Genomic DNA, 15,592 nt, shown 5'->3' with positions numbered 1-15,592 from the left:
TCCAACCTCAGATGTTTACTAGCTGTGTGACCTTGGACAAGTCACTTAACTGTCTACCCCAGTTTCCTCATCTGTAAAATGGGCTGGAGAGTATCTTTGCCAAGAAAATCCCAAATGGAGTCACAAAGAGTGGGGGACAATGAAAACAACTTATGAACAATAACAAGCTTATAGATAAAATTTGCAAAATGCTTTACATGTTATCTCATTTGATCCTCACCACCATCTTGTGAAGTAAGCACTATTATTATTCATATTTTATAAATGAGGAAACTAATGCTGACAGATGTTAATATAGCCAGGATCACACAACTATGAAGTGTTTGAGGCTGGATTTGAATTCAGCTCTTCTAAGTCTAACAACACACTGTGTGCCATTTCTTTGTTTGGGAGAACATCTGTCTTATGGCTCACTGCTGTTAGCTGTGGAAAACTGACTATTCACTGAACTGAATTGTAAATGTCCTGAAAACAGGGAGTTGGTTTTATACCTGAGATGGATTTAGGTCTTTAGAATGAGTACAGGTGCCCCTTTAGTAATGGGCTGAGTCTTCCTTCAAAGGTAAAAACAAACAGAAAAGGAAGGGACTGTCATAATTTTTTGAAACAAAAAGTTGAAGACATAAAATTTATTTTTATCATAATATTATAAAATGTGGACCTTTCCCTCCTCTTTTTGAAGGGGAACCTGGGGTGTCTTTTATCAATACTACTAGACTAAATTAACTGCCTGACTATAACTACAAAGTCAGTTGGCTATTTCTTCTGCCTCTCTCCTGCCCTCATCAATGAACCTGTTTAGGTGGTCAGGTGCCCCTCTCCCCATCCCAGTTCCTGATCTGGTTCCCCAACTCACTCCCTGTGTGATCCTGACCCAATTGATAAAGGTCTCAAGGCTCATCTCTGTCTCATTTTCCGAAACCATCTTAAATTCCTTGCTAGTAGGGATTTCTTTACTTTTTTTTTTTAATAGTCATACACATAGTGACACATTGCAGACATATAATAAATACTTGTTGATTGATCAGTCTAGTTCATCAACCTCATTTTGATAAAGGTATGAAAACCCTATTGGCTCACTGGGTTTTCAGAAAGAACTGATGGTTTGGAAATCTATGGCAAGTTTGACTGGAGTTGATGACGATCAATCATGCTCCATGTTTACCAAGAACAAATCAAGCAGATGTCGGCTTACATTAAAATAGAAAGGTTTTATGTTGGGCATAAAAATGGACTTCTTGCGTATCAAGAGGCAAAACATTCAAGTGGATGATCAAAGAGAGTGGTGTAGAGTGGAGCCCTTGCCTCTGAAGACCTGAGAGGAGGCCATACATCTGTTTCACATTAAATTGTCCAACTCAGGAGGGCCAGTCCAGATGGTCATCTCAAGGTCTCTTCTCACTCTAGGGTTTTAGAAGAAATGATGTGGCAACTATCTGCAATGTGGCTCTGCTTGGTACTGGGTTGGGCAAGTCATCAGGGAATGGAGGGTGGAGCAGGGCAGCAGTATAAAGGAGCCTGGAAGGACAGAGCTGTTGTACTGTTAAATCGAGGAAGGCATCCTACTAATAGAACTGGAAACAGCTGGCATTGAGAATATTTCCATCTCTTCCTTAAGCAATGCCATGTGTATCAGAGTAAGTGTACCATAAGCAAAAGCCTAAAGCTCAACTGTAAAACTGTGTGTGTTAATCTCTCTGAGGGCATTGCCATTCTGAGGTATATGCACTGTAGTTTTTGACCCTCTGGTCCTAGGAACAGATGGAATGCTTATGAGACCTTCAAGGAGGAGTTAGTCCTAAGAATCTAAGTGTCTTAGGGGTCAAAGAGGAACTTCAATTCTTCTACTTTTTGGCTGGCTTCACATTTCCCCAATAGCAAAGTCAACATCACTATCAGTTCTCAAATTATTCACTTTGTAGACTATTTGTAGCCAAGGTTTAATCTCAGGCTAGATTCTCTTTGACTCTCTGGCATGTTTCTGGGCGACATCTCATTCACTACCCAATGTGTGCTCAGGAACTGCAAACTAATTTGAGTATCAGTCCATGCAAAACATAATTAGGAAGGCAAATCTACTGCCAAAACCATAATTAATTAAACAATGCATTCTCATGCCAAATAAAAAATAATTTCTGGATTCTGCCACTGTTCCCCTCCATCAGTATGAAAAATTGAGTTGACTGTATTATAGCCCTTAAATTGTGACCTTCTGGAGGACAAAACTAGGTTTAAACCTTAACCAGTATACTTCCTCCCCCCACTATATTAATAAGGGTATACCTATCTTATATGTATATCATAAATACTCTAAATCTAATCCATTAAAAGGAGAACTGAGAAGAAATCCTATGGGTAGCATGTGAGGCAAGGGCTGGTTTTGACAGGAAGGCTGATGATGAAGAAAGAGAGGGATGCTCTAAAGTTGAGAGCTTGTCATGTTGACCGCTTAGTCATGAGTTTGTGTATAATATAAAAAAATGAATCTCATGTATTTCTGATGGCATTCTCCCCTATTATATTGGAAACTCCTTAAGGGCCAGGACTGATTTGTTTTAATTAACCGCTGAAGTTTTCAGAATACCTTAGATTTGTCCATTATATCATTTGAGCCCATAATGAAAGTACTTCAGGGATTATTCCCAATTTATAGATGAGAAATTTTAAACTCAGAGTGCTGAAGTAACTATTTAACATGACAACAGGTAGTATAAGAGAGATTTTGAATCCAAATCTCGACTAAAAATCCAATGTTCTTTCCAATGAATTACTAAACTGGAAGTGAGGCAAGGACTGGGTTCTTCCTACAGAACAGTGAGCTTCCTCATCAGACTGGGACAAGGCTGTTTGCTTTCCATGTATGTATCCACGTGTTTGACTGAACCTTGATTTGTGGCTATAGAGAGGCCCTAGTGAGATGTCGCCTCTGTTGATTTCTATGCCAAAGAGGCAAGATTGGCACCTTTTCTACAACTTAAATGGCAGTTCTTAATTTGGGTATCTGTGAATCTTAAAAAAAAAGTTTCTGTCTCAATCTCTTTTATCATAATTGACTTCCCTTATAATCCTATGTCTTTTAAGCATTTAAATGCATTATTTTGAGGAAGGGTCTTTCTGTTTCCCTAGATAACCAAAAGAATCCACAGCACAAAAATATGTTTAAGAATGTATGATTGAGATAGTTCTGGGCTTTGAATGCTAAGATGACTTAGGCTTGTAGATAGTCAGAAGTGGAGCTAGATTGTTGGTCTTCCTGATTCAAGGCCGATTCTCCATCCATTGTGTTCTGTTGCCTCTCACTACTTTTCAAGTACTATTCTGAACACCAGGGATGCTTAGTCCATGGGGCTTCCTATCACCTGTGGACTGTGCCAAATTAACAGAAAAAGCTGTATGTTCTTCCTTTCCTCTTAGAAATCTGAAGAACAAAAGCTGGAGAGGCTCCAGGCCCCAGATAAGGGAAGGGCCCAGGAGGGGCAGGCAAAAAGCGGGGTTTATCTCTTCTGCTGTCCTCTGAACTTCAGCAGGAGTGTGGTGCCCACTAACAAATTAATCCAGAAGGCTTGATGCAAAGGTCAGCAAAGACAAGATAAACTTGCTTCAGATAAACTGCAGAGAAACATCCAGCCGTGTCTCATTATGACTTTCGCTTTGAACTGTGTGAGCCTGGATCACACCCAGAAAATTGGCCTGGTTCCAATGGAGCTCAGAAGAACCCCTGTTTCAATTGATTCTCATAGGTCCAAGGGACAGTGTTCTAGGCCTAAACCCTCTTCACACAGCTCAGCTCAGCCGTTAAAGTAGGGAGAATGGGCCAGCCTAGGGGCAGGAGAAAATGGGAAGTATAAAAGGATAGATTATTTTTGTCTAACCTGGGAAATTTACTGGACACAATAAATTAAAATCAAATCAGTTTTGAGAACTAGATGCAGCTACAATCAATTCAATACATGATAAACTTTTTAATTCATGTTAAATAATGGTAAGTTAGAGAAGGGAGAAATCTTGCACCTCTTTCCTCCCCAAATTAGGATGGATTAAGGTAAAAGTCAATATATAGCTATTCCTCTCCTTCTATATTTGTATTCACACAAAAGTATCATGGCTAAACTGCAAACTTTGTCTACTGTCAATATCCCCTGGGTAATCTCTACTTTTATTTGGAAAACACATAGCTAATCTTTAAATCTTGCAAGAACAAATGACAAGTACTTGAATATTTATTCACCCATTCTGCTATCATACCTTTTCCCTCCTCCCACATCCTAAGTGTGGAAAAAATGCCAATTTGGGGTTTGTTCTTCTAACACTTAACAGCATGCAATCCTTCTCCCTTTTTTGGCTAGTGCTAGGATTTGCCAGCTAATGGTGATATTTTTCAGATTTGGGAGCAAAACTAGTATTTCATACAGACTAAGAACCCCCTTATATCACTGCCTTACTCCTATACAGGTTTAAATATACTACAAATCAAATTGTATCATCCCTAATGCATTGACTACATAAAGTAAGGACCTGATGTACCAAGGGAAAGACTGTGTTAATCATGTCTGCCAGCATCATTGTTATATAGAAGGGTACAATGACACATAAAACTGCCAGAGAAATGTTTTGGGACCAAACTCCAGGGCAGATATGAGACTATCTACTTCTTTGAGAGTGATATACTCTCAATAGTGTCTTGAGCTCAATTGAACTTGACAGATCTAAGAGGCATCCTTGCTAGTTGGCCATGGAGGCAGGTGTGTCATAGAGGGAAGGAAATATATTTGTGTGTCGGTACATTCCTTCACAACGTAAGACATGGTCAGACAAATCATAATTAGGAATGTGGTAGAAGAAAGGGGGAGTGGTTAAAATCCAGGGATACCCAAGCAATATGGAAAGACTGTTGAACTGGAAGTTAAGAGACATCTGGGTTTAAATCTTGATTCTAACACTTACTTGATGTGTTGACCATGAGGAAATCCTTTGAATGTCTTGGAATCTCAGTTTCTTCATCTGAAAAATGAGCATTATTGTCTCTCCCTCACAAGGTTGTTAGGCAAAAGGACCAGACCTGTAATTTTACTGGTGAAGGGAATTCCAAATGAGGAAAATACCCTTTACTGTTGTAGTCTGTATCTAATTTGCAATTTATAGTGACTTATTAAAAAGATCCTGTGCCAGTTAAGTGATTTAGGATCATATAGACAATATGTGCCAGAGGCATACCTTGAATCTGAGCCTTCCAACCTCCAAAGCCAGCTCTCTATCTACTAAACAACACTACTACTTACAGAATTGCTTTGAGTATCAAATGAAATAATGTCTATAAATCTTAAAAAATCATTACATAAATGCTAATTATCTATGTCCTTCTCTGGGAGCCAGAGTTGGATGGGAGTTTATCTCTTAGCTCAAAAGACAAAAAATAGAAAATAGAATTGGTAAATCATGGTGATGGAGGAACTCCATTTCTATAATTTCTTGATTCCCACCAGATATACTATACCAATAGATTTTCGCTGAAAGGCCAAGGAGTCAGGCTGAACTGAACAAAATCAGACTAAAGGCAAATGGAAATTATTTCTGAAGTCCAATCTGGGATTTTCCTGTTTATGGACCCCAGGTCAAGGTCCAAAGGTTAATCTAACTGCTTTGTATTTTTCTAAGTAGCAGAGAGGAACAAGGAGGCAAGCATTCCAGGCATCTTTGCAAGATTTTTTTGAAGAGGGAGAAGTGAACAAGAGACAACTATCTCCTAGGCTTTGACTGATAGTGGAAAAAACTAGGATTTAGGCTTATAAAGAAATTATTTGAAAAAGCAACACAAACTAGAAAATCCACCCTGACTACCAGCTCAAGCAGGCTGGTCTGGGCTGGGTTTGCATTCAGGGAAGAGGTCCTGATCACCAACCCAGACTTTTGCAAAGTATAGGATGCTTCTACCTGTCCATCTGGGTATATCTTGACAGACAAGAAAACAGCAACCAAAGAAAATGAATGTCTGTGAGACCATGCCAGCAGGCAGGGTTTGTTAACACCTGAAATCTTGCCACTGAAAAGACAGGTTAGAACTGGCAAGGAGCAGTAAATGAGGAGGCACAGGAAAAAAAACCAAGCATTGCAAATGACCAAAGTGCCATTTGACGTAGGCTGTCGACCTTGCCAACATTAATAGGCAGTTACCAGGAGCAGTGGCTGCTTGGATATATCCCTGTCTCTGAGCAGCGTCAGCTGGGGAGGTGACGCATGGTGTGAGGCTGTAGCTGACGTGCAGATGCCCTTGTTTCTTTATTCCTTGATACCCTAAGAATCAAAATATACAGGCAGATGGGAGAGAAAAGAAGGGAGAGAGGGCTTGTGACTTTGTCTCCCCCCGCCCCCAACCTCTTTTGAACCTTTCATTTGCAGTTTTTCTTTTTGTTTGGTGTGGATGATTTTCTGTTCTTTATTTGGATTTCATGCTTGCCCTTCACAGGCTAACCATGTTACGTTCCCCACCCCCTTCCTCCTCAATAAACTCCAGTGGCTCCTTATCATATTCAGGATCAGTTATAAAATCCTCTATTTGGTGTTCAAAGCCCTTCATAAGCTGGTCCTCTCTCCCTCCATTCCCCACTTTCCAGACTTCTTATACCTTATACTTTCCTCCTGCATGTACTCTGGCTTCCTTACTGTTTCTTAAAGACTCTTTTTTTTCCAAACTCTGGGCAATTTATTCTCTAGACCTAGAATGTTCTCCTTCCTCAGCTCTGCTTTCTGGCTTCTCTGGTTTCTTTCAAGACCCAATGAAAATGCCATCCTAGAGGAAGTCTCTTCTGATCCCCTTGAATTTCAAAGGCTTTCCTCTTGATCACATCCAATTTTACCAGTACGTAGCCTGTTTGTACATAGTTATTTGCATCTTGCCTCTTCCTTGATGTTGGGAGAACAGAAACTGCCTTTTGCCTGCCTTCCATCCTGAGTGCTTAGCACATAATAATAAGTGCTTAAATACATAATGGTTGACTCAAGGAATTCTCATTGGGAGAAATAAGGATCAGGGAGATTATCAAATGGGGAATATCACAAAAAAGCAGACATCATCTCCTCCATCAGATGAGCACCAGTTTGATGTAGTCAAAAAGCTGTTTTTGGAGTGCAAAGAGTTGGTTTTGACCATGTTCTTCCCCTTAATTGTGTGAGCTAGGACAAAGTACATTCCCCCTGAATGATAGTTTCTCTTGCCATATGATAGCCCAGATGACCTTTCTAGCTTTAAATCTATGGTCCCATGACTAGCACTGTGTCTCCTTCATGAACCTGGAAACTTTTTTGAGAGCAGAGGAATATCTAGCTGGGAGTTGTGCAAGAAAGGAGGATTCACCTCTTCTTCTCCACCAGGAATTCTTACCCTGGGATATGTGAACTGGCTTTTTTTTTTTTTAATGTTTTGATAACGGTTATGTATTTATGATATACATATATTATGATAAATATTATGCATATGTATTTCATGTATTTAAAACATTATCCTGAGAAGGGATCCATGGGCCAAAGGAGTCTGTGACACAGATACTGTGTAACTATATGTTTCTGTGACTTTCTCTCCAAAATTGGTGCATTCCTCTGATTCCTTCAGTGAGCTGCCTAGACATCAGATGACTAGGTCAAGGACATCCTCCATCCTTAGAAATGCCAGGGACAGGACTGGGGAAGCCATCTCTGATTCACCCAGGCCTATTGCTACTCCCTGTCAATGATGGGTATTTCTTAGCCAATCATATTTAATGTGGTTCCCTTGGCCCAGGGCCGGTATGAGGAGTGAGACATCCAGCATTCTCCCCCAGATGATGGCATAGGCCAACCCCTCACAGACTGTATAAAAGGATTTCCACTTGAATGGCTCATCTTTAATCATTATAAAAGCAGAGATGTTTAATCCATTTTTGATGTAAGTGCTAATAGCTTTGTGTCCTTGAAGTTCAAAGCTGGCCCATACGTGTCACTAATTAGCCAAGCAAGGAGTCATTCAGCTCCCTCTCATGTTTCTAATTAGATCTTTAACAACAAACAAATACTGACCTTACCAAAAGGCTTAGCTATACTCTCTTCCATTAGTAGAATACTCAAGAGACCTGAACTTTCTCTCCTTACAGACTTTGGGGTGTTCTGGTTTTCCCTTTCACCATCTCCTTTTTTCTCCTCTTAGCTGGTACAGGAGATCCTGGCTTCAGCTGGGAACAATGCAGGAGGCATTCTAGAATGGAAAGTACCTAGCAAGCCCTAAGGCTCAGTTCCACCTGCCTCTCATCCCCACTACCATGTTGTTATGGACCAATGGGCAAAGCTTCAAGTTGGATAGTCTAAGATCTAGTCCTAAGCCTTTTCCACTAAATGACTTGATATTGTTTGGGGAGGGGGAATTATCTCTGGGCCTCAGTTATTCTAATTGTGAAATGAGGACAGTAACTCCTGCCCTGCTACTCTTAGAAAGAGGGTGGAGAGAACAAACAAGATGAGGAGTTCTGGTATTTTTTAAGGAAGGCACATTATGAAGTGAACATTATAATATGATTAATATTGAGACAAAATAATCTCAAAGGCAAATCCTCAGAGGCAAAGCAATTGGGCTTTAGTTGTGTCTCTGTTGCTAATGATATATATGTATCTATAGACCATTTACCTGAAATACAATTTAACCTTTTATAAAAGGAAAAGTTGGACCATGTTAGCCAACTTAGTATCAGAAAGAGCACTATCAGAGATGTGAGAAGAGAGTGCCTCCATCTCTCCTTTCCCACAGCACCAGCACTGTTTTAAATCTACCAGTACTAGAGGAGGAAGGAGGGTGATAAGTGGGATCTACAACCTTGAGCCGAAAGTTTAGTGATTGTCAAGATCAAGTCTTCTTAAACTTTTTCCACTTGTGACTAAGAAATTTTTTTGCCCAAGAAATTTTTACTCCATCCTAGGTATTTGAATAAAATAGGTATACAAATCAAACGTTTACTATAATAAATCATAATTTCACAACCCTCACATTCAGTTGGGTCATGAACCACAGTTTAAGAGACTGGGGTGTAGAACATGGATTCTTAACCTGGCCATCCATAAATTTTTTCCCCATCTAATATTTTGAAAACTGTGTTCTCATAGAATTTGTTTGCTTTGTAATTCTATGCATTTTATTCTGCATATTTCAATGCATTATTCTGGGATAGGGACAGTCCATAGATTTTATTAGCCTACCAAAAGGGTCCATAATACAAAAAAGGTTTAGGAATCCCTGCTGTAGGTCAATCTCCTTTTTATAGTATAAGAAACTGAGGCACAATGGGGTGATTTGCCTTAAGTCACCTAAGTTCTTTTTAGTCAAACCAGGATTTCATTGTTTTATACATTCAGAGCTAGAAAAGACCTCGGAGGTTATCTAGAGACTAATCCTCTCCCTCCTTCTACAGAGAAGAAAACTGAGTCTCAGAGATGTTAAGTAAGCTGATTATGGCCATACAGAGAGAAGAACTGAAGGCAGGTCCTTTTACAAAATCCAATGTTATTTCCACCATATTCATTCACAAAGATAAAAATAAGAGCAAAGGAATGAACAAAGGTTTTGAATGTCACTTGTCCCAGGTTAACTTGCACAATAGTGTATGGGATAAGAAAAGATGGAGAGACTTTTGGTCTCTATTTTCATGTTCATTTTATCATTATCCCTGAAAGAATGGCCAATATGTATAAAATTCATCACCTAGTGGCTAGACTCATGATTAGTCTTTGAATTTACTTAATAATTTGTTCTTTGGATGATGGAAAAAAAATTTATACTGCCACTCTTCTCCTCAAATTTCTGTAGCTCCCTATTACCTTTAGGATTCATATACTCCTGTCTAATATTTGAGTTCTGTCACCATCTGGCTCTAACCTATTTTTGCCATATATTATTCCCCTTCACGCAACTGACAATCTTGGTCTTTACATCTGACATTCTATCTCCTTTCTTTGTATCCCTCATGCTTGGAATATATTCTGTCCTTACCCCAGTCTCTGAAAATCCCTAATTTTCTCAAAACTCAATTCAAATGCTGACTCCTAGACAAGACCTTTCCTGAACCCCTAAATGCCAGTACTGCTGCAAGCCCCAAATTAACTTGTGTTTATTTTGTATGTACTTCTTTATGTGGGCAGCTAGGTGGTGGAGTAAGACTTCTTTTCCTGAGTTAAATCCTGCCTTAGACAGTTTTCTGTGTGATCCTAAACAAGTCACTTACCCCTGCTTTCCTCAGTTTTTTCATCTGTAAAATGAATTGGACAAGGAAATGGCTAACACAAATGAAAACCCCAAACAGGGTCATAAAGAGCTGGAAATGACTGAAACCATCCAACAATAACAAATTTCTATATACCATGCAAGTGATCTTTCTGAGAGACTGTAACTTCTCAAAAGCAAGAAATTCTTTCCTTTTTTTATTTTCTTTTTTCAGTAGCTAGTACAGTAGCACATAGTAAGGTTATCAAAATAATAGCTAGTATTTATATAGTGCCTTTAAAGTTTTGCAAATTATTTTAATATTTAATATTTTTGCAAAGTATTAAAATAATATCTCGTTTGATCTGTCACAAACCTGGGAGATAAATGCTACTATTATCATCATTCCCATTTTCTAGATGAGGAAACTAGAGGTGATTCATTGACTTGCGGAGGATCATATAATTTGTATGTTCTTGAGACAGGATTTAAACTCAGGGGTTATTCCTAACTCCAAGTCTAGGATGTTCTGCACACTGAGATACTTAAATGCTTATTCATTAATTGGTTGATCTAATGGACAATCAAGGGTTCATCCCCTGACCCCCCACTTCATTATTTTCCAAAAATGATAACCTTTGAGTGCCCGGGGTCTTCACATCCCCTCCTCTCCAATCCCCAGAGAGCAGCAGAAGAGAACACCAATGGATAGCTGCTCTACAACCAAAAAGACAGATAAAACAAATACTCACAGGCCCAAGTAGTTTTGTCATCAGTGACCTAAAGGAGTCTCAGCAATACCAGTCTCCCATCATAGGAAATAGTAACTGGAAGACCTGAATCCTGTTCCTTTTTTTTTGGGGGGGGGGGAGAGGCAAGGCAGTTGGGGTTAAGATCACATAGCTACTAAATGTCAAATGTCTGAGGCTGAATTTGAACTTAGGATTTCTTGACTCCTGGGCTCTCTATTCATGCTTGAGTTGGATAACTCCTTGAGTTATAAAGTAACTTCTCTCTGGTAATTATAACTATTATAATTGTAACTCTATTTTAATTCTCAATTGTAACTTGGTCTTTTTTCTCAAATCAGGGCTGCAATGAAGATACTTTGAAGAATCTTTCAGTCAGGGTTCACAACTATCATTAATGTGGGTTTAGAGATTGAGGACCAGATAGATTGAGTGATTTGGCCTGGAAAGGGTTTTGGGGATGAGTTCAACTCATGCCTCTGCAACTTTTGCTAAGCCTCTGTTTTCTCAAATATAAAATAAAGAGTCTAGATAATCTTTAAATTCCCTTTGAGATCTGAATCCCTGACTTCTATCCCATCAGGATTTTGGATATATAGTGATGTTTCTCCAAGTATGTTCCAGTATATCCCTGAGGATTCTGGAACAAGATCAAAACTGTTTTTAATACTAGATCATTTTAATGTCTAGTATGGTAGCTATGAATAGATATAATCTACATAAACAAAAAACTCCTTATGGCAATGAGGGGCTCAATAATTGAAAGAATCTTAAAAGGTTCTGAGATTAAAAAGTTTGAGAACCACTGGTCTATACTATCTTACTCAAAGTAAGTTAGTCTAAACAGCTTCCTAGTTTCTGACACAGGAGTGAGACCCTCTGTCCTCCTTATGGATGTGTCCAGTTTTTCTGGGGTTATTGGGCTTGTAGGAAAAGGGGATGAAATAAGCATTTATATAAATACCAATTAAGTGCCAGGCACTGTGCTAAGCACTTTTTGCCCATTCTTTTTAAAAACTTTATTTTAGGTTATATGGGTACATGCATTTTTAACATATTTCCATATGAGTCATGTTGGGGAAGAAAAATCAGAACAAAAGGGAAAAACCACGAGAAAGAAAAAAAAGATGAAAATAGTATGCTAAGCACTTTTTATAAATATTATCTTATTTGATTTCGTTTTTTGTAAAAAGTCTTTCCTATTGAGGAAGGGCAAAAAAAGCCAAATTCTTTTTAAAAAAATAAGATGTGACTTCTTGGGGATGGCTGGCTGGGAAAGAGGCAGGGGAAGAAAATAGCTAGCCCAAACCCAGATTCCCCATTCTGGCCTCTACCACAGGTGGCCAAATTTGCATTAATTGTTTACCATAGACCTGGACAGGACCTTTTATTAATATTAATGAGTAACCAGGAACAAAGGGCTACTTTATTTTTAGCCTCCTCTAATTGAGTAGTAATTACTCATCTGCAAAACAAATGAGTCCCTGCTCTCTGTTGCCATGGTGACAGGAGGAGGGCCTCCCACTACCTAGCACCATACACTTTCAATTCCCAAAGGGCAGCTCAGAGGAGAAGGATGGAAGGCTCATCTTGTTTTTACTTCTCTCCACTCCTTGACCCAGCTATTAGCATGCCAAACCATCCCTTTTCCCCACCCTTTTGAATCTCCAACTGTGTCCTCCCAGTCGTTAGCACTGTACCTGACACACAGTAGGGGTTTTGTAAATGCTAGTGGACTGAGTGAATGTCTGTGAGGTCTAATGGAACACCAACAGCCCAATCCAAACTCTTATTCGAGGTTGAGCTTATGTACCATTTTTAAAAAATGAGATCTTTCCTGATCTCCACAGTTGTCAATGCTTCTCTCCCTTGAAGCACTCTGTCTATAGTTTATACTTATTAAGCTATGGTTTTCCTTCCCACAGTAGAAGGTAAGCTCCTGGAAGGCAGGAGCTTGTTTGGTAGATCTAGAGCTAGAATGGAGCATATGAGACTACAGTGTTTGCCTGATTGCTAATGACAAGGGAGAATTGCTGAGTAATAGATTTGGAGCTGGAATGAACCTCAAAAGTCATCTAGTCCAACCCCACAATTTTAGAGATTAGGAAACTGAGACCTAAGGAAGCTAAGAGACTCACTCAGGATCATTTCTTGACTCTGTATTTCAATATGGTAGGCACATATTTATTCCTTTGCAATCCTGGCACAAAGATGCACAAACTTATTCCTTTACAGTCTTGATAAATATTTTTTTCTTTGTAATCCTGGCACATAGTAGGTATAAACCTATTCCTTTGCAATCCTGGCACACAGTAGGCACACACACACACTTTTTTTTTTTTTTTTTTTTGCAATCTTGACACCCTTTATTCCTCTGTAATCCTGGCAAATACTCATTCCTTTGTAACCCTGTGTTAAGAATCCCTGCATTAGTGAACTAAGCCAAAATTCAAATCCAAAGCAAAGCCATTTGTTGCAAAAAGAGAGGAAGAGACAGACCTGATTTCAATTATTTAGATTATTTACTGCTCTGGATTATCTGAAGCTTCCATTGCCATAGATAATGGGAGATTTGAAAGTAGTTTTGTTTTTTTGTTTTTTTTTAGGTGCAGACTTTGTTGAATGAGGGAATCTGGGAATGTCTAACTTGTACGTTCCAAGGACTGCCTCTGAGGTGAGTCATGGAAAGGTTTTCCTCAATCTCTTGCAGAAGTCTATTCAGCTTCCTCCTGCAGTGCTCAGACACTGGACACATAGTCCAAACAAATGCAGTGAGGTACATTTCATCTATTCTTTTTTACACATGAAGGTTAGTCCAATATTGATCCAACCTGGGCAGTCAAATGGATCTATTAATCCAAACAGTTGGCTGAATGTCTACTCTAGGTAGACCCTCATACCAGTGGGGAAGGGAGGGTAGGAAAAATGCAGAATTGGGGAGTGCTTCACAGGACAAACATTTATTAAGTGTCTACTATGTGCCAGGTACTGTGTTAAGTTCTTTACAAATATAACTTCATTTAATCCTCATAACAATCCTGGGAGGTAGGTGTTACTATTACCCATTTTACAGCTGAGGAAATTGAAGCAGAGACTCTTTCCTTGTACTTGTCATACTTTCCAATACAACTTAATTTAATAGTGATTTATATTCTTGTCTCTTTTACCAGACTAACTTCCTAAAAACCAGAAACTTTTCATAGTTATTTTCCCAAAACTCAAGAATAAACACGTCATTCTATGATTTAATAAACTCTCAGGACTCCCTGTTGCCCAGAGGGTCAAATGGTTCTGACCTAACTTTCCAGCCTTATTATTTATTATTAACCTTCTCAAAAGGCAGCTAAGTGGTAGTCATGGTGTACAGAGCACTGGGCCTAGAGTCAGGAAGACTTATCTTCTTGATTCAAATCTGACCACTTACTAATTGGGTGACCCCGGCCAAGTCATTTAACTCAGTTTGCTTCAATTTCCTTGTCTGTAAAATGAACTTCAAAAGGAAATGGCAAACCAATCTGTCAAGAAAAGCCTTCACAAACTTGAGAGCCTAATCAAATAGAACTTTTTGCTTTTCCTCACCTGACATCCCAATATGATCTCTTTGCACTGGCTGTTCCCTATATAAACCTATATATACACTCTTGGATATTTTATATATGTTTCCTTTCATAGAAGAGGGGTTTCTAGAAGTTAGGGACTGTTCACTTCTCTTTTTGTATCCCTAGTCCCTAGCACAGTGCTTGTTATATAGCAAGTAAAAATTTGATTAATGCTTGCTGATTGAATATGGATTATACCCCTGCCCCTAGTACACAGGAAGTATTCAATCAATATTGTGAATGATGAACTTTACAATATGTGTGAAAATCACCTTTCAAGAAGGTTCTGGGGCTGGTTTCAAGCCCCAGCTTTGCCATTTAAGATTTGGTAGAACCTAAGGCAAATCACTCACCTGTTCTATGCCTTAGTTTCCTCATGTGTCAGATGAGAAGGTTGGACTTAGATAACCTCTAAGATCCCTTTCTACTCTACATCTATGATTTATATATAAGTTGGGATAAGGATGGGAGTTCTGAGTTCATTATATAGAGACTTCCAGTTGAGGAAACTCAGTCTACCAGTACAAGTTGGCACCTTCTCCTCAACTTAAGAGTCTCCAAAACTTACTCAATGATTCAATCAATCAATTGCCAAGGTCACAAGCCAGCCAGTTGATGTCAGGAGTGGGCTTTGAACTCATGTCTGACTCTCTCATTCCATGACTAGAAGGAATATAGGAGAAATTAAGTGCAAACATCTTGGAAGGGGTTCAACAAAGGAATAAGTGGAGCTGGGTGGATTTGGTCGCCTTCCTGGTATAGGTGAGCTCCTGGCATGGTTTTGGAAAGGGTTAAGGATGGCGCCTGGCAGAAGGAAGAAGGAAATGACTCACATGGAAGCAGTGGAGTGAGAACAAAGAAGTTACATGCAGGGACAACACACAGATTTAATTAAGTGAGGGAGAAAGGAATTAAGCAAAATGAGATTGGTGAGATTTGGACGTGGGAGAGGGAGGTTTATGGAGAAGGGGAAGAGAATAGTTCCCTGTACAGGAAAGATCTTTATTTTTTTTTTCTCTTCCTCACCA

At 39.1% G+C, this 15,592-nt stretch overlaps 1 protein-coding gene and 1 long non-coding RNA gene across 11 annotated transcripts in view; both read right to left on the bottom strand.

Moving 5' to 3' along the window:
- MSI2 (musashi RNA binding protein 2) overlaps nucleotides 1-15,592 on the bottom strand; it is a 521,162-nt gene that overhangs the window by 18,179 nt on the left and 487,391 nt on the right. The gene's annotated exons all lie outside the window — the stretch shown is intronic.
- Nucleotides 636-8,920, bottom strand: LOC116423322. The gene is made up of 3 exons (XR_004233877.1): nucleotides 8,050-8,920; nucleotides 6,172-6,291; nucleotides 636-5,001 (listed from the first exon to the last, which is right to left on the bottom strand). It is a non-coding gene; the product is annotated as an uncharacterized LOC116423322 (long non-coding RNA).

This window comes from Sarcophilus harrisii, chromosome 4 (assembly GCF_902635505.1).
Source record: "Sarcophilus harrisii chromosome 4, mSarHar1.11, whole genome shotgun sequence".
NCBI lineage: Eukaryota > Metazoa > Chordata > Mammalia > Dasyuromorphia > Dasyuridae > Sarcophilus > Sarcophilus harrisii.
Note: the sequence above shows the minus strand (reverse complement) of the source record. Positions and strands in the feature narration are given on the sequence as shown.